The sequence below is a fragment of the Zalophus californianus genome, chromosome 4, assembly GCF_009762305.2.
Source record: "Zalophus californianus isolate mZalCal1 chromosome 4, mZalCal1.pri.v2, whole genome shotgun sequence".
NCBI classification, from domain to species: Eukaryota; Metazoa; Chordata; class Mammalia; order Carnivora; family Otariidae; genus Zalophus; species Zalophus californianus.
Genome location: NC_045598.1, coordinates 103,887,353 through 103,902,132, shown reverse-complemented (window position 1 = coordinate 103,902,132; position 14,780 = coordinate 103,887,353). Strand labels below are relative to the sequence as shown.

At 38.9% G+C, this 14,780-nt stretch overlaps 1 non-coding gene across 1 annotated transcript; it reads right to left on the bottom strand.

Moving 5' to 3' along the window:
• Window positions 1-84: 84 nt before the first annotated feature.
• On the bottom strand, window positions 85-156 carry TRNAE-CUC. Its single transcript has one exon. It is a non-coding gene; the product is annotated as a tRNA-Glu (tRNA).
• Between the last annotated feature and the right edge of the window lie 14,624 nt (window positions 157-14,780).

The window sequence follows — 14,780 nt, the reverse complement described above, 5'->3', positions numbered from 1 at the left end:
TCAGCTTTGGCGAACAGGGGAACTGACTAGAAGTAACAAAGTTAATCATTAATGGTTAAGAGAAGAAAAAAAAAAAAAGTACTCTTCCCTGACCGGGAATCGAACCCGGGCCGCGGCGGTGAGAGCGCCGAATCCTAACCACTAGACCACCAGGGAGGCTGAAGAGTTATGCTGCTATAAACTATATGATTCTGAGTATGTGTTTCCACTTAATTCTTCTGTATATTATGGCAACTGCCTTGGGTTTTGAGATTCCTGAAAACTGGGCCCTCCTCAGGTCGAAATTACTTTTTCACAGTTTTTTTTTTGAAGTTAGAAAAACCACTAGAGAATCCCGAAGCCTGGCTCCCAGAGCTGAGGGATGATCATAAATACACGATCACAGTCCCCAAGACCAGAGACAAGTAACCGAAGGAGACAGACAGAAAAGAAACTCTCGGCTTCACGTAGTTGCAGTGATTTCCTGAACTGTGATCAGGAGAAAAGTAAAGATCTTCAGCTGGAGCTTTGCCCAAATAACCAGGAACTTTTCCTTAAGAAATACAGAGGTCATCGTGTGACTAACGCTTAGAGATCCTGATCCTATTGCAGGTTTTTTCGTCTGCGAACTCAGACCAAATTCTCTTGGCCAAAACAAATATTACAGACAAGTGAAAGTCACTGGGCCTACCGGTCCTCGATGGTTAGCGGGACCTGAGCTTAACTCTCTGGTGGGAGACTGAGAGAAGGGCAGGGGTACGGAGCTTTTAATTTTTTTATATGAAGAAAGGAGAGTGGAAGTAAGGAGGAAAATAGAAATGGGGTTCATGCTTCCACTGAAGGAACTTTTAAAACCATACCATCAATGTATGCAAATTAACTTTTTTTATATATGAGAGAAAAGAAAGCAAATGTAACAAAATATTGACAATGAATCTACCTGAAGGGTAATTGAGTGCTCATTATTTTATTCTTTCAAGTTTTCTGTAAATTTTTTTAAAATAAAAAATTGAGAAAAACAAGAATGAAACAAACAAAAGCCTCCCCTCAGGCTTTTTTTTTTTTTTTTTTTGGTCAGATGAGCACAATGTTATTAACTCTCTGCCCATGAGTTCAAACAGAAATTTTTAAAAGCGATCCCCCTCCACATTCACATCAGAAAATATTTTGACAATGGATGAAAAGTGAATTTCAATATTGACTCACCAATGATGTGTGCCTATCAGCAGGGCCTGACAGAAGACAGTTTTTTGCTGTTTTGCTTTTAAAGTAGCAATGTTAAAATATTGTTTAAGAAAAGTATTCATCCTCCCGACCTCCAATTTCCCCCTTCCTGTGGTTTTAAATGCCAGAAATTAGTAACTAACTCCTAGATATTTATTTTCACAGAAACCAGTAATCCTGTTGTCACATGTCACTATGGAGCCTAATAGAGCCCACTTTTTTTTACTCCAACTCTGTTCCCACTGAAGAGCAACCTGTACCCCAAGGCTGAAAAAAAGTAACTAACTTTCAGAGCAGCATTTTGGAATTGTACCTGGAGTGGGTAGGGTAGTAGAATTTATTCCTTTATATCAGAGGAAATCAACCTCCTTATGTTTTGGTCAACAGACCATTTTCATCTATTATTCTGTCATCTGCTGGTAATTTTTGGTAACACATGAGAACCTAGGAAAGAGGGTATGAGCTCTGGGAGCTAGCCACCTTTCTCAACATCAAAATACCAGGAGAGGACTCATCTCTCAGGACAGGATTAAGCCTCCTTCTCTTCTGGCATCACACACCTAAGGGTGGATGGGGGAGGAGTGCAAGTCATTCACTTCACTCGATGTTCTATTGTCTTTTTTCCTTTTTTCATACATTTGCAGATCATGTGCCAGACTAGGCATTGAAGTCACTAAATATACTTAATGAGTTCATAATCAGGGGGCACCTGGCTGGCTCAGTCAGAAGAGCATGCAACTCTTGATCTTGGGATTGTGAGTTTGAGCTCCACATTGGGTGTAGAGATTAATTAAATAAATAAACTTAAAAAAAAAGCTCACAATCAAATGGAAAACTAAATAAACAAGTGAATAAAAGAAAATGGATCAGGGAAGATTGAGTAGTGGTACTTTTCCCTATTCCTCCTGCTAATACAACTAAAAACCTTGGGCACTGCACATAAAACAAACCTAAGAGGCTTGAAGAGAAAAGAAGGCAGACCAGCTAGGGGCCTCGGGACCTAAGGAACCACACACTGGTGATTTCACTGGGTTTTCTTTTTGTCTCATGTATCCCAGATGTGGTACGGAAGAAGCCAGCAACCTGGAAATGCCAGTGGGGACAGCCAAAGGAAAAAACAAAACAAAACAAAAGCAAGCCTGTTCTTTCTAGCCAAAGGACCAGGAAAGAGGCAGCCTAGCAAAATAAAAAACTTCTAGATAATAACCACTCTACTCCAGCCAAACACCACAGAAAGAACTGTGGCTCACTCCTACACATACTAGTGAAGGTTGAATGGGATGCCTAGACTGCCACTTTCACCAGGCCTTTTAGGAGGTGTCCCTTCCCTTCTCTGCTGGATTAGTTCCAGAGGAGACGTGGTAAAGAGTCAGCGCTTTTACCAACACCCAGTGACAACAAGGCCACCCCCATCCATCCCCTACTGTCAGTGGAGGCCATGTGGGGAGGAGTAAAAAGACCTTCCTACCTCTCCCAGCCAGGTTGGTGTCAATAGAAGCCTAACGGGCAGCTGAAAACTCCTGCTGTCACCTGAGCAGTATTGAGAAGCCCCACCCCTCAGGTGTCAGTGGAGGCTGAGTGGGGACACTGGAAGCCTACACCTACCTGGCTGTAACAAGACACTCGCCCCTACTTCCTCTGCCAGAGGAGTATCGGAGAAACTCACCTAAAACAGAAGGTTTAAGTAAGATCCAGAGTTCGAAATGTCCAGGTTTTAATAAAAGTAGCACTCATCATAGCAATGAGAAAGATCTTCAGCTGAATGAAAACAGACCACACCTAGATGACAGATGTTAGAATTCTCTGACAAAGATTTTAAAGCAGTCATCACAAAAATGTTTCAACAAGCAATTACAAACATGTGGGAAACAAATGAAAAAACAGTTTAAGTTTCAGCAAAGAAATAGAAGATGTAAAGAAGAACTAAAACAAAAACTAAATGGAAATTTTAGAACTAAAAAATACAATAACCAAACCAAACCAAAACAAAACATCTCAGTGGATGTGTTCAACAGCAGAGTGGAGGGGGGAGTGAAAAGAATCCATGAACTAGAAGATAGAACAATAAAAAATACTCAACGTGGACAACAGATAAATAAAATGGAAAAAAAAAAGAGCAGAGTCTCAGAGACTTGTGGGATTATAACAATAGTTCTATTCTATCATTGGATTTCCAGGAGGAGAAGAAAAAAGAACAGGACTGAAAAAAGTACTAAAAGAAATAGTGGCTGGAAACTGCCCAAATTTGGCAGAGGGATAAAACCTATGCATTCAAGAAGCTGAGCAAACCCCAAAGAGGATAAATGCAAACAAATTCATGCCAGGACACATCATAGTCAAACTACTGAAAGCTAAAAACAAAGAAAAAGTCTTGAAAGCAATGAAAAATGACACCTTACTTGTAGGGGAAGAGATGACGACAGCAGATTTCTCATCGGAAACCATGGAGGCCAGAAGAAGGAGCACAAAATTTTTCAAGCACTGAAAGAGAAGACTCTTAACCTAGATTCCTGTATCCAGTGAAAATATCCTTCAAGAGGAAAGGGAATACAATTGAACAGCAAAAAGACAAACAACCCAATTTTCAAATGAGCAAATGAATAGAACTTCTCCAAAGAAGATATTCAAAACAACCAGCAAGCACATGGAAGGATGCTCAATGTCATTGATCATTAGGGAAATGCAAGTCTGTATCACAATAAGATACCATTTCACAATTTGGGGATGGCTACAATTACGGAAAATAACAAGTATTGGTGAGGGATGAGGAGAAATTGGAACCCTTATACACTGCTGGTGGGAATGTAAAATGTACAGCTGCTGTTGAAAACAGTTTGGCAGTTCCTCAAAAAGTTAAACGTAGTATATGACCCAGTAATTCCACTCCTAGGTACATTATACCCCAAAGAACTGAAAACAGATATTCAAAAGAAATCCTATACATGTACATTCATAGCAACATGCTGTTCACAGTAGCCAAAGTAGAAACAAGTCAAATGTCAATCAATCAATACATACATAAACAACTATGGTATATAAATACAATGGCATATTGTTTGGACATAACAAGGAATGAGGTACTGATACCTGCTGCGATATGGATGAACCTTGAAAACATTATGTTAAAAGAAAGAAGCCAGACACAAAAGATCACGTATTGTATGACTCTGTTTACATGAAATGTCCAGAATAGGCAAATCCATAGAGACAGAAAGCTGACTGGTCATTGCCAGATGTTGGGGAATGACTTAGTAATGGGTACAGAGTTTCCTTTTTGGGGTGATGAAAATGTTCTGGAACTTGATAGTGGTGAATGCTGCACAACATTTTTTTTTTTAAGATTTTATTTATTTGTGGGGCGCCTGGGTGGCTCAGATGGTTAAGCGTCTGCCTTCGGCTCAGGTCATGATCCCAGGGTCCTGGAATCAAGTCCCGCATCGGGTTCCCTGCTCCTCGGGAGCCTGCTTCTCTCTCTGCTTCTCTCTCTCTCTCTGTTTCTCATGAATAAATAAATAAAATCTTAAAAAAAAACCCAAAAAACCTCATTTTCTAAAAAAAAAGATTTTATTTATTTGTTGGACAGAGAGAGACACAGCGAGAGAGGGAACACAAGCAGGGGGAGTGGGAGAGGGAGAGGGAGAGGGAGAAGCAGGCTTCCTGCTGAGCAGGGAGCCCAATGCGGGGCTCGATCCCAGGACCCTGGAATCATGACCTGAGCCGAAGGCAGACGCTTAATGACTGAGCCACCCAGGTGCCCCTGCTGCACAACATTTTGAATGTATTATATGCCACTGAATTGTACACTTTACAATGATTAAAATTGTGAACTTTATGTTATGCGTCTATTACACTACAATAAAAAAAAACAGTGGAGAAATCCTAGCAAGATTTTTTGTGGATATAGACAAAATTATTCTAAAAGTTAAACGGAAAAGCAAAGGAACTAGAATAGCTAAAACAAAGTTTGAAAAAAGAATTAAGTGAGAAGAATCAGCCTACCCATTTTCAAGACTTATAAGACTACAGTAGTTGGGATGGTATGGTATTGGCAGAAGGATAAATATACAGATCAATGAAACAGAATAAAGAACCCAGCAATAGACCCACACAAATATGCCCAACTGATTTTTTTTTACAAAGGTGCAGCAGAAGCAATTAAATGAAGAAAGAATAGCTTTTTCAATATATCTAGCTAAAGAAATTGGACATCCATAGGCACAAAAAACCACCCCAAAACAAACAGAAAATCTCTCAACTTTAGTTTCATACCTTATATAAGAACGAACTCAAAGTGGATCACCAACTTAAATGTGAAGTGTAAAACTTTTAGAAAAAAATAATAGCTCTTCATGAGCTAGGGCTAGTCAAAGATTTGGCACCAGAAGCATGATCCATAAAAGGAAAAACTGATAAATTAGACTTAATCAAAATTTAACATATTTGCTTTTCAAAAGACCTTGTTCCAAGGATAAAAAAAACAAAGTGGTTGGGAGAAAATATTTGTAAACCACATACAAAACAGAGGACCATTACCTAGAATATATAAAGAACTCTTAAACTCTTAAACTTAAAAAAACACAATCTGATGAGAAAATGTTCAAAAAACATGAAGGGACATTTCACCAAAGAGGATATACAGAGAACAAATAAGCACATGAAAAGATGTTCAACATTATTAGCCATTAGGGAAATACAAATTGAAATCACAATCAGATATCACTACATACCTATCAGAATGGCGAAAATTCAAAAAACATGACAACATCAAATGTTGGTGAGAATGCAGAGAAACTGGATCACTCATCCATTGCTTTTGGGAACGTAAAATGGTATAGTCACCCTGGAAAACAGTTTGGCAGTTTATTAAATGAACAAACAAAAAACATTCTAGAGATGCAATTTTCATGTGACTCAGCATTTACACTCCTGGGCATTTATCCCAGAGAAATAAAAACTAATGTTCACACGAAAACCTGTACACAAATGTTTATAGCAGATTTATTAATAATAGCCAAAAACCTGAGACAAGGCAGATGTCATTCAACAGACGAGTGGTACAGACGGTGGTACATTGACAGCATGGACTGCTACTCAGCAATAAAAAGGAACAAACTACTGATACACACATGACTTGGATGAATCTCCAGAGAATTATGCTGAGTGAAAAAAGCCAATCCTAAAAGGTTACATACTATATGATTGTTTATATAACATTCTTAAAATGACAAAATTATAGAAATGGAGAACAGATTAGGTTTTACTAAGCTTAAGGTAGGGATGGAGATGGGAGGGAAGTAGGTATGGCAACATGAGGGATCCTTGGGTTGGAGATGGCCTATCTTAATTGTAATATCGCACTGTAGTTTCCTAGGGGGTCACCATCGGGAGAAATTGGGTAAAGGGTACCATGGGATCTCTCTGTATTACTACAAGTGCAAGTAAAGCTATAATTATCTCAGAAGGAAACGTTTATGTTTAATGAGTACAGAGTTTCAGTTTTGCAAGATAAAGAGTTTTGGAGATTTCGTTGCACAATGTGAATGTACTTAACACTACCGAACGGTATATTTAAAAATGGTTAAGACAGTAAGTTTCATATTATGTGTATTTTATCACAATTAAAAATTTTATAGAGAGGGCGCCTGGGTGGCTCAGTCGTTAAGCGTCTGCCTTCAGCTCAGGTCATGATCCCAGTGTCTTAGGATCGAGTCCCGCATCGGGCTCCCTGCTCCTTGGGAGCCTGCTTCTCCCTCTGCTTCTCTCTCTCTCTCTCTCTCTCTCTCTCCCTCTGTCTCTCATGAATAAATAAATAAAATCTTTAAAAAAAATTTATAGAGAAACAAAAAAGTTTAATTAAAGAGTAGAAAGATTTTACACACAAACAAAAACTAGAATTGAATGGGACAAAGTGTAATTAATTCCACCAGAGGGAGTGAAGAAAGTCCAGAAACACTGCTGCACATCGGTAGGAAAGCCGGCAGCAGAATTCATAGCTCCTCTCCAGACTGTTTGAGATTCTCTTTTACTTGGAGCTTTAAGATCCATAGGAGCTCTTAACCCCTTTCTGACATCAGATTTTCCCAAATAAAGCCAGATGGCATCAATCTCAACTCTTCCTACTGCCCACAGAAATTCCTGTCTACATGAACTTTCCTGCCTTCATCATTCCTTTAGACTAGTGGTTCTCAACTTTAACCACACATGAAATCACACAGGGAGTATTAACAACAACAAAAAAAAATCCTGGTGGTTGGGTTCCACCCCCAGAAATTCTGATTTAATTGGTCTGGGGTATAATCTGAGCATCAGCATTTTTTAAACCTCCTCAGATGATTATAACATGCAACCCAAGTTAAGAGCTGCTGCTTCAGGCACTGAATAGAACACTTTTCCATTAAGCACTGTATTACATCTTGCATTAGACTGTTATTTTTTATTTGTGTATATTTGTCTCCATGGCAAGGTTGTAATCTCCTAGAAGGACTTAATTCTATCAAATATTTCTAGCAAGTTTTAGGTGCTCGGTCAACACTTGAATTCTCAACTAGCCAAGAAAATTCCTTGGCTTGGCACCAGGATGCAAGTTAATTTTGGCTAATTAATACAGTCCAAAACTAAGATGGAACAAAGGAAGGAGATAAAATCTAGTATTTGGTGAGAATGACAGACATTATTCCTGATATAGCAGCAACTAAAGTCCAGGCCTAAATAACTGAGAAATCTTTGCCTGATTAGCAATAAATGTCCGGGGACCAAAAAAAAAAAAAAAAAAAAAAAACCACAAGGCATCAGTCATCAACCCTAATTACTATTTGTCTCTCATGATAAATTCTTCAACCAGTTTGATTTGTTTTAACCACAACATCTAAGTATGCCAAGAGCTCTTCGGAAGACAGAGGAACCTATGTATGCTTGGAGTCCAGGAATCACTCAAAAACACCCAAAGTCCTTCTGAGGAACAGTCTAGGTGGACATCACCACTGTATAACTAAAAATCCAGCAAGTAGACCCAAAGGGGTAGTAATTCACAGACTGAAAACTCATCTTGTAGCATCTCAGGGGCTCTGATAACTTCCAATAATCTATATCCAAGAGGCCTAAAATGCCTGACATGGAGGTGATATCCTGCTGTGTAATTTAACAGTATAAATGTCCCCGGTGCCCACTCAGTTTCCAAGTTCTGCTCAAATGATGGGACAGGAGAAGAGCAGTAATTATAAAGACTTGGCACCAAAAGAGATACTTAGAAACATAGAATCTGATGGTTTTTCAATCTATTTAAGCAATAGAACTCTTTTTTCTTAATGAAAACATGCCCCAGGGGCGCCTGGGTGGCTCAGTCATTGGGCTTCTGCCTTCGGCTCAGGTCATGATCCTGGGGTCCTGGGATCGAGCCCCACATCGGGCTCCCTGCTCAGTGGGAAGCCTGCTTCTCCCTCTCCCGCTTCTCCTGTTTGTGTTCCTGCTCTGGCTCTCTCTGTGTCAAATAAATAAATAAAATCTTTAAAAAAAAGAAAAGAAAAAGAAAACATGCCCCAAATCCCAAAATGTAAAACAGCTCAAAGCAGAGCTGTTCTGTTTGGACTGGGGTGTCAGAAATCCCTACAGCTCTGGGAGCATGGCTTTGAAATCCAAACTCTACAGGTAAAGGGGCTGAGGGTTAAGTTTGTGTGGCCCTGTCCTTGGGAGGCACCAGCGAGAAGTCAAATATGTCAAGTAAAAGGAATCAACCATCTCTCTTATATGAGAGTGCTGGGAAGGTCATGTCCTTGACCTACACACACACACACACACACACACACACACACACACACACACACACACACACACACACCAAACCTGTTTCTAAAGCAAGGATGGCCCATAAGGCAAAAACACTTCTACTGAACCAGTTTAGGTCATGGTAGTGTGAAACCACTTGGGATTGAGAATATCTAGGTTTCCTCAACCAGAGTGGTATCATCTTTGGGATGGGGGGTGGGGCTTCGGAAATATGCAGGAGTACTTTAAAAATTTACATTTACTGGGGATGCAAATGGCACTTAGCAGGAGAGGGGAGACAAGAAAACAAAGAATTGTCCCTCCCATAATGTCAATAGAGCCCCCACTGAGAAACACTGAAGGCAAGGAAGCCTAAAAGATTTGGGTTACTTTACACTGAAGATCTCCATGACACTTTTTCACAGAGCATAATACACTCCTAAAATTTGTATGGGGAACTACAAAAGACCCCAAGGAGCCAAAGCAATCTTGAAAAAGAAAAGCAAAACTGGAGGCATCACGATTCTGGGCTTCAAGCTACATTACAAAGCTATCATCATCAAGACAGTATGGTACTGGCACAAAAACAGACCCATAGATCAATGGAACAGAATAGAGAGCCCAGAAATGGACCCTCAACTCTATGGTCAACTAATCTTTGACAAAGCAGGAAAAAAATATCCAGTGGAAAAAAGACAGTCTTTTCAACAAATGGTGTTGGGAAAACTGGACAAGCCATGTGCAGAAGAATGAAACTGGGCCACTTTCTTACACCCTCCACAAAAATAAATTCAAAATGGATGAAACACCTAAATGTGAAACAGAAACCATCAAAATCCTACAGGAGAACACACACAGTAACCTCTTTGACCTTGGCCGCAGCAACTTCTTGCTAGACACGTCTCCGGAGGCAAGGGAAACGAAAGCAAAAATGAACTATTGGGACTTTATCAAGATAAAAAGCTTCTGCATAGTGAAGGAAACAATCAACAAAACTAAAAGGCAGCCTATGGACTGGGAGAAGATATTTGCAAAAGACATATCTGATAAAGGGTTAGTATCTAAAATCTATAAAGAACTTACCAAACTCATCACCTGAAAAACAAATAATCCAGTTAAGGAATGGGCAGAAGACATGAATAGACATTTTCCCAAAGAAAACATCCAGATGGTCAACAGACACATGAAAAGATGCTCAACATCACTCATCATCAGGGAAATAGAAATCAAAATCACGATGAGATACCACCTCACACTGTCAGAATGGCTAAAATTAATAACACAGGAAACAATAGATGTTGGTGAGGATGCAGAGAAAGGGGAACCCTCTTGCACTGCTGGTGCAAATGCAAACTGGTGCAGCCACTTTGGAAAACAGTATGGGGGTTCCTCAAAAAGTTAAAAATAGAACTACCCTATGACCGAGCAATTGCACTACTAGACAGTTACCCAAAGGATACAAAAATACTGATTCAAAGGGGCACATGCACCCTGATGCTTATAGCAGCATTATCGACAATAGCCAAATTATAGAAAGAGCCCAAATGTCCACTACTGACTGATGAATGGATAAAGAAAATGTGGTGGTGGTGGTGGTGGTGGTGGTGGTGGTGGTGGTGGTGGTGTGTGTGTGTGTGTGTGTGTGTGTGTAATGGAATATTACTCAGTCATCAAAAAGAATTAAATCTTGCCATCTGCAATGACTGATGGGAGTTAGAGTGTATTATGCTAAGTGAAATAATCAGTCAGAGAAAGACAAATACCATACAATTTCACTCAGATGTGGAATTTAAGAAACAAAATAGATGAACATAGGGGAAGGGGCAAAAAAAGAGAGGGGCAAACCATAAGAGACTCTTAACTTCAGAGAAAAACTGAAGGTTGCTGGAGGGGAGGTAGGCAGGGGATGGGCTAAAAAAAAAAGATCCCCATGACATACCTTATTATGTTCCACCACACCTGAACCCTAATCTCTCTCCCTCATTACTTTCACTGCCTCTGTTCTACCCGTACCAGTTACTCACATTCAGCTTCTCAATCAGGAGAATAATCCTTTTTTTCAGATATTAGAAGATCTGTAGCTCCCAAGAGGCCAGGAGCCACTGGTGGCTGGCTCCACAAACATAATCAAGGCCACTGTAAAAAATAATGTCTTTTTAATAGTGTGCCTAATTCTTCACCTGAAGGTAAGGAAACATAAAGCATAAAACATTTTAATGGCGGGCACCTGGGTGGCTCAGTTGGTTAAGCAACTGCCTTCGGCTCAGGTCATGATCCTGGAGTCCCAGGATCGAGTCCCACATCAGGCTCCCTGCTCAGCGAGGAAACTGCTTCTCCCTCTGGCCCTCCCCCCCTCATGTGCTCTCTCTCTCTCTCTCTCTCTCTCTCTCTCATTCTCACTTTCTCTAAATAAATAAATAAATCTTAAAAAAAAAAAACATTTAATGGCAACATGACAGAATTGAGTTCTTATCCAAATAGTTAATAGAGAGTTTTCCCCTCTTCAAGACCTCAAGATAGAAATTAATATAAACCAAATAAACAGAACTAAATCTGTAAGGGCATATACTGTAATGGATAGTCTTTAGCAACCCAAATATTTTTCAGAAGTACTTGATGGCCAGAATAGAATTGCTTCAAAGCCATCATGAAACACTCTTGGAGCAGGAAGAGCAGAATCTACCTATGGTTCTATTACTGCTTTGAGCTGGGTATTGAGAGCCTTACTCAAGTGTCGACCTTGCTCTCACCACTATCCGTAGTAAAGAGGTACCTCCTTGGTGGTCTGGTGGCCAGGATTCAGGGCTTTCACAGTGAAGAGGAGTCATGTCTATTCCAGCCCTCTAGCAGGAGGTATATATACCCTCAAGAAATTGCAGTTAAAATGTCAAGGCACATATCTGAGCATTTTTCTGAGGACAGGGCTAGTATCTCTCATTAGATTTTCAAAAGGAGTTTGTGATCCTCCAAAGTAAGAACTATCGATTTATAAACTCTCAATCCCAAATAATCTCACACTGCCAACACCCTAATAAGTTCAACCAAAAGAAACCCATCTTTTACTGCATCAGCAGTCTTTGATTATAGAAGCATTTTATTTTTGGAACTCTCTTCTTAATGCAGGGAAATGCAAGCACTGCTTTCTTCACCTTTCCAGGAAATGATAAAAACACCAAATGTGTAGGTGAAGGTAGTACAAAGAGTATGTCTTTATGTAATAGTTCCAAATGAGTAAAATGGTAAAATTCCAAGCTATGAAAAATGAATGCCTTTTTATTTAACTTAAATTTAAATTCACACTTTCAAAAGTATTTGATTTGTTTTTATTTTAACTTTAATTTATCCACAAGAGGTTTAAAGAGACGTGCAAAAAGGTAAGCAACACCTCACATGTAACCAAAACAAATATAACAACTAACGTCAAGAGAGAAGATTCAAAAGCTATAGAAAAGACAAAATATATAACAAAAACCCAAGCTTGTATAAATATTATAACTGAGCATTATATTTTCCTCTGAACTTCAAAACAGTTAAAAAGAGAAAATGAGTTATATAGAATTTTACTGCCTCTTAAAAGGAAATATATCAAGCTGCCAAAAAGGGCAAACTTTTCCTAAATGGGTGAACTTCTCAAGTAGGCCCTTCTACCACAACAACTGAATACCTAATGACCATTGCTGAGTTTATCTGAAATGAATTCTGAAAAAGTATCTTGTTTCCTTGTTTCTTTCATTTGACACAAAATAAAAGAGGCTGTCCAATGCTTATCTTCTACGTTTTCAACATACTGGTAGAAGTTAGGGGTTTAGTAATGTAGTTTAAATGTGTTGAAATATATTAGAGTTTTGTTAACTCCTTAGGTATATAAAAGCTGGATGTCAGCTGTCTCTCTTCTTACCCTCAGTGATGGGCTCATTCTCTTCGCCAGCGCTCTAATTTGAAGATCTAGGGACTGTTTTCTCTGGTCTACTATCTCTCACATCCTGTCTAAACCTGTATCTTTTGTTTTTTCCTTTTCTCCATCTAAATTCAGTCACCTGGGAGCCTACAGAAGGTGCTATAATGCAAAGAGTATTGACCTCTGGGGCAGATAAATCCGGACTTGAATTAGGCAACCTTGGATAAGATGGTCTCTCCAAGCACTTCAGCTTCTATAAAATGGGGATAAAATTTGCCTTTCAGGGTTGTTGTAAGGATTAGAAATGCTATCATCAGATCACTCAGCATAGCATGTAGCACCAAGAGATGTTCCAACGATAATTAAACTATTTCTACTATGATGAGTACCCTTGTCCAGGTGGATCCGTTTTAATGTGTCTCATGACAATTCTCTGTACCCATTTCTAAGTCTTCTCCTTTATTTTAAAACCCACATAACATCCTCTTGCTGTGCTTCTCCTGTCATTTAACCTCATCTATGCTTTCAAAGGCCGCTCACCTCTTGGCCACAGGTGGGATTTTTCATCCTATTACAAGTAGTATGCAAATTAGTAGTTGTTATCCAGCTGGTTCCACTATCTTTCCTGGTGCAGCTTCTTCACAGCCTCATAAGGCTGAAGGATCATGCAGTAATTTAAAAGTATTAAATAAGTGACCCCAAAGGGGTAAAGGAGATGGGTCTGTAAATGGGATGGGAAAAATCGAAACAACCTTAACGGTGCTCTGAATCATCCTGAGTGGTGCAACAAAGAATTAGTGACCATCTTCTAGAAGAGTAGGGCAACTTTTCCTATCAAGGGCCATGGAATTACAGAGAACAGAGTAGCTTACGGCCTTACAAGGAAAAGAATCATGAAAGAAATGATCTCATTTACTTTAAAAAGCAGGCATTGTCAAAACTAATAAAAATCAGTCCCAGGAACAACATCTTGAGCATCAGCAAGTCCTGTGGCTTTACCTTCAAAATATATCCCAAGACTGACATCTTCTCATTGTTTCATGGCCACAGTCAGAGTCCTGAGTGGGGGACTCTGCTTCCAAACCTTCCCTTCTCCAAAGTCATGTCTATAGAGCAATGAGAATTACCTGGTTTTAAAATTTAGATTGTGATATTATTATAGTGTTTTAATGTACACCTTTTATTTTCTTTTTTTCTCCTTTCTAGTCTTCTTCTGGATTAATCAGGTTTTTGTCTTGTTTTATTATCTTAATCCCTTTTTTCCTCTTTTTGTTCAGAAATAATACACTCTATTTTTTTCTATTATTTTGGTGCCTACCCTTACAATGCAGACTTAAATATTAATTAAAGCATAAAATGAATCAATTTTGACACATTCCTCCCAAACAATATGAAAACCTCAAACAACTTTAATTATAAGTCCCATCCTGTTTTATGTGTTATTATTGTATTTACTGCCAGAGGCAGTCATTTTCAAAAATACAGTATTCGTTTGTTTAGATTCAATCACATATGTATTTCTTTGTTTACCGTTCCTTCTCCCATCTTAATCCATCCTTCTTTGTTCAAAATCATTCTTGCTAGTAAATCTTTTTAACAGTTCTTTTGATGTGTATTTATTGGTGGTCTTGTTTTGTTTGAAATGTTTTTCTTATTTTTAATTCTGGAATAATAAGCTGAGTATAGAAGTCAAGGTTGCTAATTTTTCTCTCAGCTTATCAGACCCATACCACAACTGAGTTTGGAATAAAATATAGACAAGACCACTCTGCAACCACAAAAATGAACAAACATCCCCTTTCCTGACTAACATGAGTTATTACTGGTTTTTTGTTGTCTTTTTTTTTTTTTAAGGATTTTATTTATTTATTTGAAAGAGAGATCATGAGCAGGGGGAAAGGTAGAGAGAGAAGCAGAC